General features: G+C 38.2%; 1 protein-coding gene and 1 long non-coding RNA gene across 3 annotated transcripts in view; both read right to left on the minus strand.

Moving 5' to 3' along the window:
- Positions 1-12,138, minus strand: part of LOC134203376 (mucin-2-like) — a 208,486-nt gene that overhangs the window by 104,425 nt on the left and 91,923 nt on the right. The window lies entirely within an intron of this gene.
- Positions 1,578-2,475, minus strand: LOC134203374 (uncharacterized). Its single transcript, XR_009977584.1, has 2 exons — positions 2,157-2,475; positions 1,578-2,088 (listed from the first exon to the last, which is right to left on the minus strand). It is a non-coding gene; the product is annotated as an uncharacterized LOC134203374 (long non-coding RNA).

Raw genomic sequence — 12,138 nt, forward strand, 5'->3', positions numbered from 1 at the left:
AAGCAGTATGTTTAATCGCTAGTGATTGTCACATTCGATTTTCTAAATTCGCTGTGTAGCCATCAAGCCGTTTTGCTCATTACGCGCCTCTTACCTGGTATCAGCCGCGAAACTATCATTTTCCCGAGCAAAGGCAGATAACTGAAATGATATTAAACTGATAACACGCTAAGTTATCCTTATTATCATTTTGATATTTAGTTATCAATCAAGTGATTAACTGATAACTGACTAATAACAAATTTTATTATCGATACAAATTTTCCATTTTATTCAAAATATCGCGTAGTTCAGGTATCATGCTAAGCATTCTATTCTTGTAAACAAACTAACTTATGGAAACATCTTCCCTAGGGACATATTTTATGGTGAATGGTCATCCCAATATATTCAACACGAGGTAAACACGAGGTATTTTAACACGAGGCTTTACCAAAAAAAAAATTGCGATTCTTCTTTAAACAGATTTACCATACACAATAGGATTAATATTAATCCAGCTTTAAATTCTCATCATAATGGTGGATGTTATAAAAAGTGTAACAAGAACTGTGTCCAAGCACTGAACTGAAATTTTCGTTTCAGCAGATGATTATTTTCACCGTTACCAACGATATCTATTGATTTTATTTATGTCTCTGTCAACAAGGCAATTTACGCAAGAGTTAATGTTTTCTTATTTGTTTTATACTGTGCTTATTAACTTAACTTTTATTTCAGGTGTCGTTGAATAATGAAATATGCATGTATCTGAGTTGAATTGGTTCAACTACAAATTAGTACTTAACATGGCCTTGCAACTCCCGGAACATATGATCCAAGACTATAGGACCAAGAGAATGTGCTCATTCAGGAATTGTGAACACTCTTGACTAACCGCCTACTTTGCATGACAACGTCTATATATAAAAATGAGTTTGCATTTACTTTTTGGCAATATAATTCACGGACGGCAATATAATTCGTCTTAGGATCCGCAGTGTTCATATATATGATGAAGCGGAAAATTTTACAGGGAATGCCGGATAATCAAGAAATTGCACGGTGAAGCATGCGAAGAAAATTTTGAAAATCTTTTTAAACATTCTAGAAGGCAGCGGAAATACGGTTAACAGTGCGGGGTCGAAAATTTCTTATACTGTGTATAAAGTGCAATATCACTAAATAAAATTTTAAATCGAAAAGATGTGGTTATTATACAATATAAGAAATTTCCGACCCCATACTGCTAACCGTTTTTATTTAAAATGCTTCTAGAATTTTGAAACTTGCTAACTCATGGGGATTGGATCTTAGGGTCGTTGGACACATTTCGTACACCATATACAAGTGGCAAATGTTCTTTTCGAGCAGGAGTCAATTTATAATGAACCTCTACCCACGGAGGTCACTTGTACGGAGGGCAGGCAAACAGAACACTATACAAAGGGGGGGGGGGGGGAAACTAAATTAACTTAAGATCCACGAAAGTCGAGGCTTGATGGTCCCTTTATGAACCCGGAGAACGAGGCAAAGCAACTATGGTGAAAGACCTATTACTCTGGGGTGCTCTTTCTAATAAACAGCTACCTGAGGAGTTTACATTTTACATATTTATTGAGTGACGTCACATATTAGGGGTACTTGCTTGGTTTGTTTCGTTGGGATCCGGATCCTGGTGGTGGTAGCTGACAGTTTGGTGGCTTCGAGGAAATCGTGATGGCGGATAGCATCGAGGAAATCGCTGATCGTCATAGGCAGCACACAGCGATGACGACTTGTCTCGACCGATCAGGGATCGAGGAACGATTGGAATTGCTGATCGACTGCAACGACGGTTGAAAGACGGAAACGTCGAGCGATCCTGGTTGGGCTATGTGGATTTCGGCGGGCATTGGAAGATGGCGGCCTAATGCAAGCGGACGATGAACAGGGCTGATCCACGTGACCACGTGGGAATGCGAACACGGCTGTGCCCACAGAACGGAACGGCGGCTGTAGCGTCGGAATATACTTTGCCCGTGAATCACACTATCTTCCGGAAATCACCTCCACTGCACTACAGGAAATTCGAAATGAACATAAAGAAAAAGGCCCCTTGTCATGGACCTGGCCATCAAGAATTAGTCCCCCGTAACGTCACTTCACCTAACCTCACCTTTCTTGTATATAATTACCTTTTTCTTGGATTTTTAACACTCTTTTAACGCCTTCTTTTATTTCGTCCGTTATTGTGTATCATATTACTAGATTTTAATGTGTATTAGTGTTAGGTTTTGGATTTAGAAATTAACAAATACTAACCATACTAATACTTAACAATTATATTTTTAATGGACTAACAAAACTAACAAATATCAGACGCATTTTTGCAGCTTTTTGTTGCACTAGCTGATCCTAATTTATTAGAGAAAAGACACCACAAAGAATTAGAAACTTCACCATATTTGAGGATTTATAACAATTATACCTCACAAATTAAAATCTACACACGCGCGCACTACAATTCCTTTGGAGGATCACAGTCAGAAAAGAGGAGTTCCTTTGAAATCGGCCTTCTTTTATAATGCCATTTCGCATAAAATTGGCCATTTGCATTTATGTTAATGCTTTTCTGTTTGCGCACACTGTTGTTTTGTGGCACCATCTGTGGGCGAGCATGACGACAACATAAGGTTGTGCTCGTTCTTAGAAAAAACTCAAACTGCTCGAATCCGATCAAATGTCAATCTTGTGGTATGAGTGAACAAAATCTACACAATACACTTTCATGTTGACATTTGTTCACAATGAGAGTGAGATGAATTATTGTTTCTTTTTATTGGTCATATTCAGAGGGGAGTATGGGTAAAAAGGACTTGTGGTGGAGCCAGCAAGTATATATTGGAACCGAACGGTTACAATTTTTAAAAAGAGTTTCAAAATTTTCTACGTATGCTTCCCCGTGCATTTTTTTTTTCGAATGTCATCTTTTCTGTTTCTTCTTCTTCATGCTACCTTAGACTGCCAATGAAGTCGATCTAGAGTGCGGCGCTGCAAAATTCTCAACTATTAACAGTTTGAACCTAGGTTTAAACGCAAAATACAAACCCAAGATCGTTATCTACAATCAAACCTCCATGAGTCGAAAGTTAAGGGACGGTCGACTCATGGAAATATCGAGATATGGAAAAGAAAATCATTTCATAACAGTAACCCATAACACAATTTTTAGTATGGATAAATTTGCTTCCATGAGTCGATATCGAACATCAACTCCTAAAGGTTCGACTGTACACAAGTAAGATTGACTTGAGGTTTCTGTTGTCTCGATTTAACTAGCAAAAGGATATTCTCCAAATAGCAACTTTTTTTCATGGATTAATTCTTCCAGGGATCAGCAGTGTTTATATATGCATATGAAAACATGGAACGTTTCACTGCGAAATTACAAAGTTGTTGCTAGCAACCTAATGATTTACAGTTAGTGAGAAAAACTAATCTGAGCAAGGTCGGGAACGATTGCCTTGTATTTTTATATTTATTTATTTGTTAACAACTAAAAGTTTTCAATAAAAGGACGATGAACTGTATTTGTCATTTGATCGCCGGTTTGCTATTTTGAATTTAAATTCGGTTAACATTTTTGTTATGTTGACTGGTAATTCAACCAAAATTATAACAATTCTAGTTATCAATATAACTGGATAATAAAGTTTGTTATCTATAAGTTATTCTGTTTTGCACTCTTTCCAGCCGACATTCATTTACATATAATGGTCATGGCATCATGATTTGCTTATAAATAGACTTCAGTAAATGCAAGATTGTAGAAAGCGTAGTGCTCTTCTCTTCTGCTCCTCAAGATAGCGTAATTGGATGAGTGCCAAGAGACGTCACTCGATTCGAGTTCGAATCTCAATGAATTCCAATATTTTTTTCAATGCGTAATCAAGTCGGTAAAGAAGATTTAACTTTTTTGGTCGATAAAACAGTGATGGCTGATAACTAAACGATAACTAAATAAGTTATTTTGAGTAAATAGCATGTATAACAAAATGTGTTATCAACTTGGTATCAGTGATAACTTAATTTGTTTTCATTTAAATATTTCACGCACAAAAATCTGGTATCATTTTTGTTATGTTGGCTGTTAATTCAGCCAAAATGATAACAAGTTCAGTTATCAAAATGTCCGATAACCGGATAATAGAATTTGTTATCAATTAGTTATTCATCTTTGCTCGGGTTATCCGTCTTTCTGCTAAATTACCATATAAAACCCAGATTAATCCACCTAGCGGCGATGATGCCTTTCTCGTGCATCGTAAAATCTACTGAAAAATCACATAGGAAAAGTCAAAAAAGCACTTTAGGGGGATAGATCGCATATTTTCTATCATTTTGCATGTTTTTGCATTAATTACTATGCATTCCCACCATTCTTGAAAAAAAATTTTTTTTTCGATTTTGAAATTTTTTTTCCAAGGGGGGACCCTTGGGAAAAAACAATGATTTTTCAATAATTCCGAAATGCAATGTCCGATCAGGCCAATTTTCAATAGCAAACAATGGGACCGCATTCCCCTTCGAATGCGACTTGTTGCGAGTAAATCGGTTAATGCTAAGTTCCAAAAAGTGTGTCTACAAAACTTGTACACATACACACATACACACACACATACATACATACATACACACAAACAGACATCACCTCAATTCGTCGAGCTGAGTCGATTGGTATATAACACTATGGGTCTCCGAGCCTTCTATCAAAAGTTTGGTTTTGGAGTGAAATTATAGCCTTTACGTATACTTAGTATACGAGAAAGGCAAAAAATAAGCAACAATTTTATTTCAAAGAGTATTATTGTTTAAAATTTACGAAAATTTGTCTAGCGATTAATATCAGAACACTGTTGGCTTTTCCAGTTTCCTGATGTGTCAATTGCATAACGAGCTATTTGATTCCAGCATGTTTGCCAACAGTTCAACAGTAATTGTAAGAGTTTGGTAACATGTAACCGTAAGGCTCTCGAGCAGGCATAGACTTAAATCAGATCATGAGAATCAATCGGGTTAATCTAAGCCAACTTGATGCTCTGCCGTGGGGCAAACTATGAGCTTCCTAAGATCTTTGAAATTGAACGTTCGATGATTCACCGTTTAATGATCTTCAACGCTCACCATTCACCAATGGAAGCCGATTGAGTGAAGCGAATCACTTGGTAACACAACAATGAGCGTCGTTCCGGTGCGCTGATAGAAGAAGCCATTCAAGCATTCTAAAAATGAAGACCTTTATGAGTCTGGAACTCTAGTACACTGAATGGGAGGCGTTGATACTTTCTCTCGACTATCTTATCACCTTGAAAGAAGGGCGAATAAAGGAGAACACATGATGTGGTTTGATTGTTTGGTTTCATTGTACTAGAGCAAGCGGGGTACGAATGCAAAAATCATTGCTTACATGGATACCTCACCACGGCTTGGCTTGTTAGACGGTGTTGCTCATGGTTTATCACAGCAACGATCGCTCCTACTCGTTGTTTGGCATCCATCTTTATGAGGTAGTTCACTCATTGGCTATGTCTGCTCTCGAATGTTCTGCTTGTGATGGCGAAGTATCAGAAGTGAAGTACCTACCTCCTGTGAAGTTCCCATGAGATCGCTGGTGTAATTCTAGCTACTTCGATAGGCGAGTGATGCGTCACATGTGGTTTTATTATTATTTATTCAGCCTAAGGCCGGAGTGGCCTCTGCGGTACACAATAGTCGTCTCCGTCCACTGCTGTACGTCTTCCACCTTGATCGCTGCACACCTTGCCTTCTTGTACCTGTCGGATCGTTGTAGAGAACCATTTTACTCCAAGTGCGCGTTGGTCCTCCACAAACATCGCGGAGGTCAAGTGAGCCCCAGTACACGAATTCTTCAACCACCTTGATTTTGTCGAATAGCCGTTGTCTTCTCTTGAGCCTACTTCGTCTTCAACGTGTTATTCACTAATCCGATTTGTTATGCTTCCCTCTTTAGTCTGATGAAGGATTCTTTCATCTTTTCAAAGTTATAATAACGAAAGTAGTGCATGGAGAACTGGAGTGCGATGCCCTGCAGCGAGCACCAGTAGGTTGACTGCTATCGAGTATCAGAGGTGGCATGCCGCAAATGGTCTTCCAGCTTCCACTTGGCCACACTATCATTCGTAGTGCGAGGTGCACATAGTACTCATGGATCAATCATTACCGCCTGGAATATTCCTGGGTTGAGTGATAGGAGACCGACTAGTGCAAAGGGATTTGGTTTTAAAGAGTCGAGTGTAGTTAACCCATACTCACACTACATTGGATACGCTTGACCATTGTGCAGATTGCAGGTCCCCGTTACCATTTTCCAAAACAATGGAACGTCTTATGCCTTGCGTTCGTTTTTTCCATGTCAGCGAAAATTGTGCACAGTACTTTACTCTTAATCACACCAACCACAATAAAGTTTGCCTCCATCAAAATCCATTATATTTGTAACACATCTTCTTCTTCTTATTGGCATTACATCCCCACACTGGGACAGAGCCGCCTCGCAGCTTAGTGTTCATTAAGCACTTCCACAGTTTTTAACTGCGAGGTTTCTTAGCCAGGCTACCATTTTTGCATTCGTATATCATGAGGCTAGCACGATGATAATTTTATGCCCAGGGAAGTCGAGAAAATTTCCGAAAATTGACTAGACCGGCACCGGAAATCGAACCCAGCCACCCTCAGCATGGTCTTGCTTTGTAGCCGCGCGTCTTACCGCACGGCTAAGGAGGGCCCCGTAACACATATTAATATAAATTATAATAAAAACTTCGGTGGACTAAAATTTATATGAGATGTCAGATTGAAGTCAGCACTTCAATGGACTACTATAGAATCAATACAATTTTTTGTAAGGACATGGCCGACAATATTGGTAATTTCAAATATTATTTATTATTGAATTTGTATTTTGAAATTGGCTAATTCTTCTTCTTCTTCTTATTGGCATTACATCCCCACACTGGGACAGAGCCGCCTCGCAGCTTAGTGTTCATTGAGCACTTCCACAGTTATTAACTGCGAGGTTTCTAAGCCAAGCTACCATTTTTGCATTCGTATATCATGAGGCTAACACGATGATACTTTTATGCCCAGGGAAGTCGAGACAATTTCCAATCCGAAAATTGCCTAGACCGGCTCCGGGAATCGAACCCAGCCACCCTCAGCATGGTCTTGCTTTGTAGCTGTGCGTCTTACCGCACGGCTAAGGAGGGCCCCAAATTGGCTAATTAGTTACATTAATTTTTGATTACCATTCTTGAGTTTGTCTCAATTTTGTTTGAGCTACAATCTCCAAGTTATGAATAATATCGCTAAAATGACAATTATGATGTACACCCAGGTTTTTTTTACGCGGTTGGAATTCATTAATTTCTCGGTTAACCTGAACTTTTACATTTTTTCAAATACCCCCTGAATTTTCTTTGATTTTTTGTGATTTTTTTGGTGGGGTTAACTCATTGCTTCATTGACTCTGAAGGTCGTAAACGACCAAAACCAAACCGTGTAAAAAAAAACCTGGGTATACGTGCATCACTTAAACACACTCCACATACTTTGTAGTACATATTCTAAGTATTTAGCTTCAATCATGCAAACAAAAAAAATGAAATTTTGTATGAAATTTTTTTCCCGTTTTTGGCAACATCCCCATTTTGACAACATTAAAATCCGGTCGTGTTGCCAAAATCGGGAAGGAACTGTAAATATTATTTCAGAGCGGATTTGTTTGGAAATTCAAATATCATTATTGTTCACTAATTAATGGTTTGAGTGTGTTACTTCTACGTGAAGTTAAACGATTTTCAATGATATGGCCAGTGGAGATATATCGGTTGTAGGTCATTTGGCCTAAAGTCGTTTGGCCTAATGACGTTTGGCATAAGGCCGTTTGGCCTAATGGTCATTTGGCCTAAAGTCGTTTGGCCTAATGGTTGTTTGGCCTAATGGTTGTTTGGCCTCATGGTCGTTTGGCATAATTTGAAAAATGTAAATTATTCTTTGTAGTAAAATATGTGAAAATGTTAATATTTTATTTAATGCTACTTTTGGAAATCCACATTATTATTATTGGTGTATATCAACATCATCCGATAATCATCGTCAGTCACATACAATATGTACACCCCCGGCCAAAAGTTTGGGTTCACCCTAAAAAAATATAGGCAAAAGTTTTTGGTCGTATTTTCGCCGTCTTACATCCGATTTCGGGTATTGTTAGCTCGATACAAAGAATTTGAGTAGATCTTGCACCGTAGGTATTTGAAACTAATAATTTATAATTTTTTATGTACTAAAATATTACATTAAGATACTCATTTGTCTTATTATTATGTTGTAAAAATATGTTGATTTTTATCTAAATTGAGCTCACAAAATTTCGAAATGAAAAGTGAGATGGAACCTTGGATGGAACCCAATTTTAATCATCTTTGAGGGACGTTGATAATTTTTAGGCGGAAAAAAAATGTTTTATTTTCAAAAATCAAAATGTTTACTCAAGTGCATAGAATGACATTATATAGGCCAAACGTTTGGGTTCACTTTATTTAGCCGTTCACAATTTTAGCCGAATATTGTCTAAAGTACACTGCCGTGAATCACCGTTCACAATTTTAGCCGAATATTGTCTGAAGTACACTGCCGTGAATCGCATATTTTTCCCATATGAATAGGAAACCCAGCAAAGATGGGACAGATATGCGATTCACGGCAGTACAGTTCTTGATGTTTTGTTTGGAAACTCACTTTCTTCAAAAGATGATTAAAATTGGGTTTCATTTCACTTTTCATTTCGAAATAAAATTCTGTGGGCTCAATTTTGAGAAAAACCAACATATTTTCACAACATAAATATAAGAAAAATCAGTATCTTAATGAAAAAAAGGTCACAGTGTGTCTAGCGTCACAAAAAGTGAAGAGATGTTAAAGTATCATAAGAAAACAAAAACCATTCGATTTTGGCAACATAAATGTTCCGAACGTGATGCCAAAATCGAATGGGGTCTGAGTTTTGACATTGTATAGGTAACATACAATCTTTACAATATGCTAAATTAATGATTTCGTGTGTGTTACTTCTACGTGAAGTTAAACGATTTACAATGATATGGAAATGCTAATATCATCTTCCAAATTTGGACGTACATGTTCATGATAGAATTAGAGGCGAAAGTATAGAATTGATAGTTCCGTTAGGATACGGCAGGCATGGAGAATGTTTTTTATAGAAGTCGATTTGAAAGCGAGCGGAGGGCAATATTTGTGATGGCACATATCACACGACCTTCCTTCTGCCAAGCTCCCGTATGAAGGGGGAGGGGAGAATATCAGTGTGGAAGCTGATATATCGGCATCCATCAATTCAGCTGTTATTGGTCGACGGTACAGCAGCAGTGCCTTTCTCTGCTTTGTTCTCTCCGAGGCAGCCAAGTTTGGAAGATGATATTAGCATTTCCATATCACTTTACAATATGGTTGACACCTTATTTAAAGCATGAGCTGTTCTTTCTAGATTTACTGCATGTTGCTTTGGTATTGCATATGACAAGCATTTTCCAAAAATGTTGATGCCTTCTTTGAAGCATGATCAGTTCTTTCAAGTTATACTGTTTTCATATGTCGACATTGCCAAAATATATCTGATTCATTGTTTTTTATACCTTCCTTTTTATAAATTCCTGGTTTTATTGTGTTATAAAAGTGATTTGCATTATTTTAACGTTACTTTGTATAACGCTTTTTGATCACATGCACATGGCTTTATTTTGCACCTACAAAAAGAATTTCATATAACAATATATTTCAACCGTTTACGCCTATATGTACCTATTATGCCAAACGACCATTAGGCCAAACGACCATTAGGCCAAACGACCATTAGGCCAATCGACCATTAGGCCAAACGACCATTAGGCCAAATGACTTTAGGCCAAACGACCTTATGCCAAACGGCATTAGGCCAAACGACTTTAGGCCAAACGTGGCACAATCGATATATCAGCTTCCACACTGCTATTCTTCCCTCCCCCTTCATACGGGAGCTTGGTAGAACAGGAAGGTCGTGCGATATGTGCCATCACAAATATTGCCCTCCGCTCGCTTTCAAATCGACTTCTATAAAAAAAAACATTCTTCATGCCTGCCGTATCCTAAAGGAACTATCAATTCTATACTTTCGCCTCTAATTCTATCATGAACATGTACGTCTAAGTTTGGAAGATGATATTAGCATTTCCACGTCATCATTATTGTTGTTTAATAAACGCACAACGCAAATGTTGCATTGTGGGCATGAATGCGTCACGTTTATTAGCGTTGTGTTCTAGTACAAAACGCTGACTTCAACGCCCAGTGCAACGTGCTATTGTGATCCAGCCTTTACTGTTGGTTGTGGATTTCGTTTCGCTAATATTCATGTGTTTTCATAAAACCACTATAAAACTACGTATTAGAAGACCCAAAAAGTGGCCCCCCCTGATCGAAATCCTGGCTACGCCCATGGTAGCGTCTGTTCATTATAAGGTGGAAGGAGGTGATAAAGCATTCTTTTAAAGAACGCGTCTGCCCGACATAATGCGAAGGGAGGGGTAATGCCTTCATTATATCTGGTCCGTCTCACACTGGGGCAGCCCTTGTCCAAACATAGAAAAATCCTCTCAGTCATTGAAATGCTGAAATGGACCATGGGTGCCTTCAGTTGAATTTCAATGACCGTAATGCCGACATTTTGGTTAATATTCACAACTTTTAGCGATATTCGCATAAAAGTCCCATATGCCAAATCGGCCAAACAGCGCTTTTAAAGCGTGACTTTTTCAGAGAAGTTGTTTGTTACTTAATTTCGATGAACCTTGCTAAAAAAAATCAAAACTCCAGAGTCTGCTGTGATGATTTATTTCTTTATTTTGAAAAGAAAGATTAAAAAAGAAAGTTTGATCAGTAGTTGCACTTTATTAAAACTCTTTTACTATTTAATTTTATTCAAAATCAAGGATAATGACAAAATACACGATTCGTGACGGTGATCCAGTTAGACAAAAATACAATCTGGCAATTATTCGCGGAAAAAGGGCAATTTCATAGTATTTTTCACATTTGTCGTTTATGCGAAGAGTCGGGCAGGTGTTCTAACCAGCAATGGACAGAAAGATGCATGCCTTTCCATACAAATACTATTCCAAAATCATGATTTTCGATGATTTTTTCAAAATTGAATTTTACTGAAAGCCAGTACTAACGCTAAGAAAAAATATCTTCATTATTGTTGTCATTGCCAGTCCATCTCATCGTGAGTCCATCGTGTCCATTTGTCCATGTCGTGCATCCAATGATCGTTGCATTGTTCGGTTCCCATTTATCCGGGTAACGTTGGAGGAATGCCTCCGAGAAGAATAGTTTTGTCAGTCGTCATCAGGCAGCCGTGACGGTAAGGCGCGTACCCCAAACGCCACCGTATGGGCTGCGGATCCGGCGACTGACGAGGGTTTGGTGGAGGGACTGGGAATCGAACCCATGAACATCCGCTTGTAAGGCGAACGTGTGGCCAACTACGCTACGGGAACCCCCTACTCCCCCCATTTCTCGACTTGTTTAGGCATAACAATTTCAACGTCAGAAAAATATATTAAGCTCTTTTAGTGGAATGTATTAAACCGTCACAGACGAATTAAGTACTGTCCATTTAATTCCACCAGTTAATTTTCGTTATCTTTGCAGATACGTATTTCGACCACAACTGTGTGGTCGTCTTCAGTGTCTCGTACTTGACTTGACTTGAAGTCTCGTACTTGACTCGACTTGAAGTCGAGTCAAGTACGAGACACTGAAGACGACCACACAGTTGTGGTCGAAATACGTATCTGCAAAGATAACGAAAATTAACTGGTGGAATTAAATGGACAGTACTTAATTCGTCTTAGACGGTTTAATTTCAACGTGTTAATCTCGTTTTACAGGAATGCAAAAAAAGAGACTTGGCTCAAAAACCTCACGGGTAATAATTGCTGTGAACACTATTGAATGAACACTAAGCAACTACTATTATTAATATTTCACAAAATGGTACATACCGCCAAAAGTCATTCGGCGAAAATGTACAATACG

Source organism: Armigeres subalbatus, unplaced genomic scaffold (assembly GCF_024139115.2).
Source record: "Armigeres subalbatus isolate Guangzhou_Male unplaced genomic scaffold, GZ_Asu_2 Contig1826, whole genome shotgun sequence".
In the NCBI taxonomy this organism is placed as follows: Eukaryota; Metazoa; Arthropoda; class Insecta; order Diptera; family Culicidae; genus Armigeres; species Armigeres subalbatus.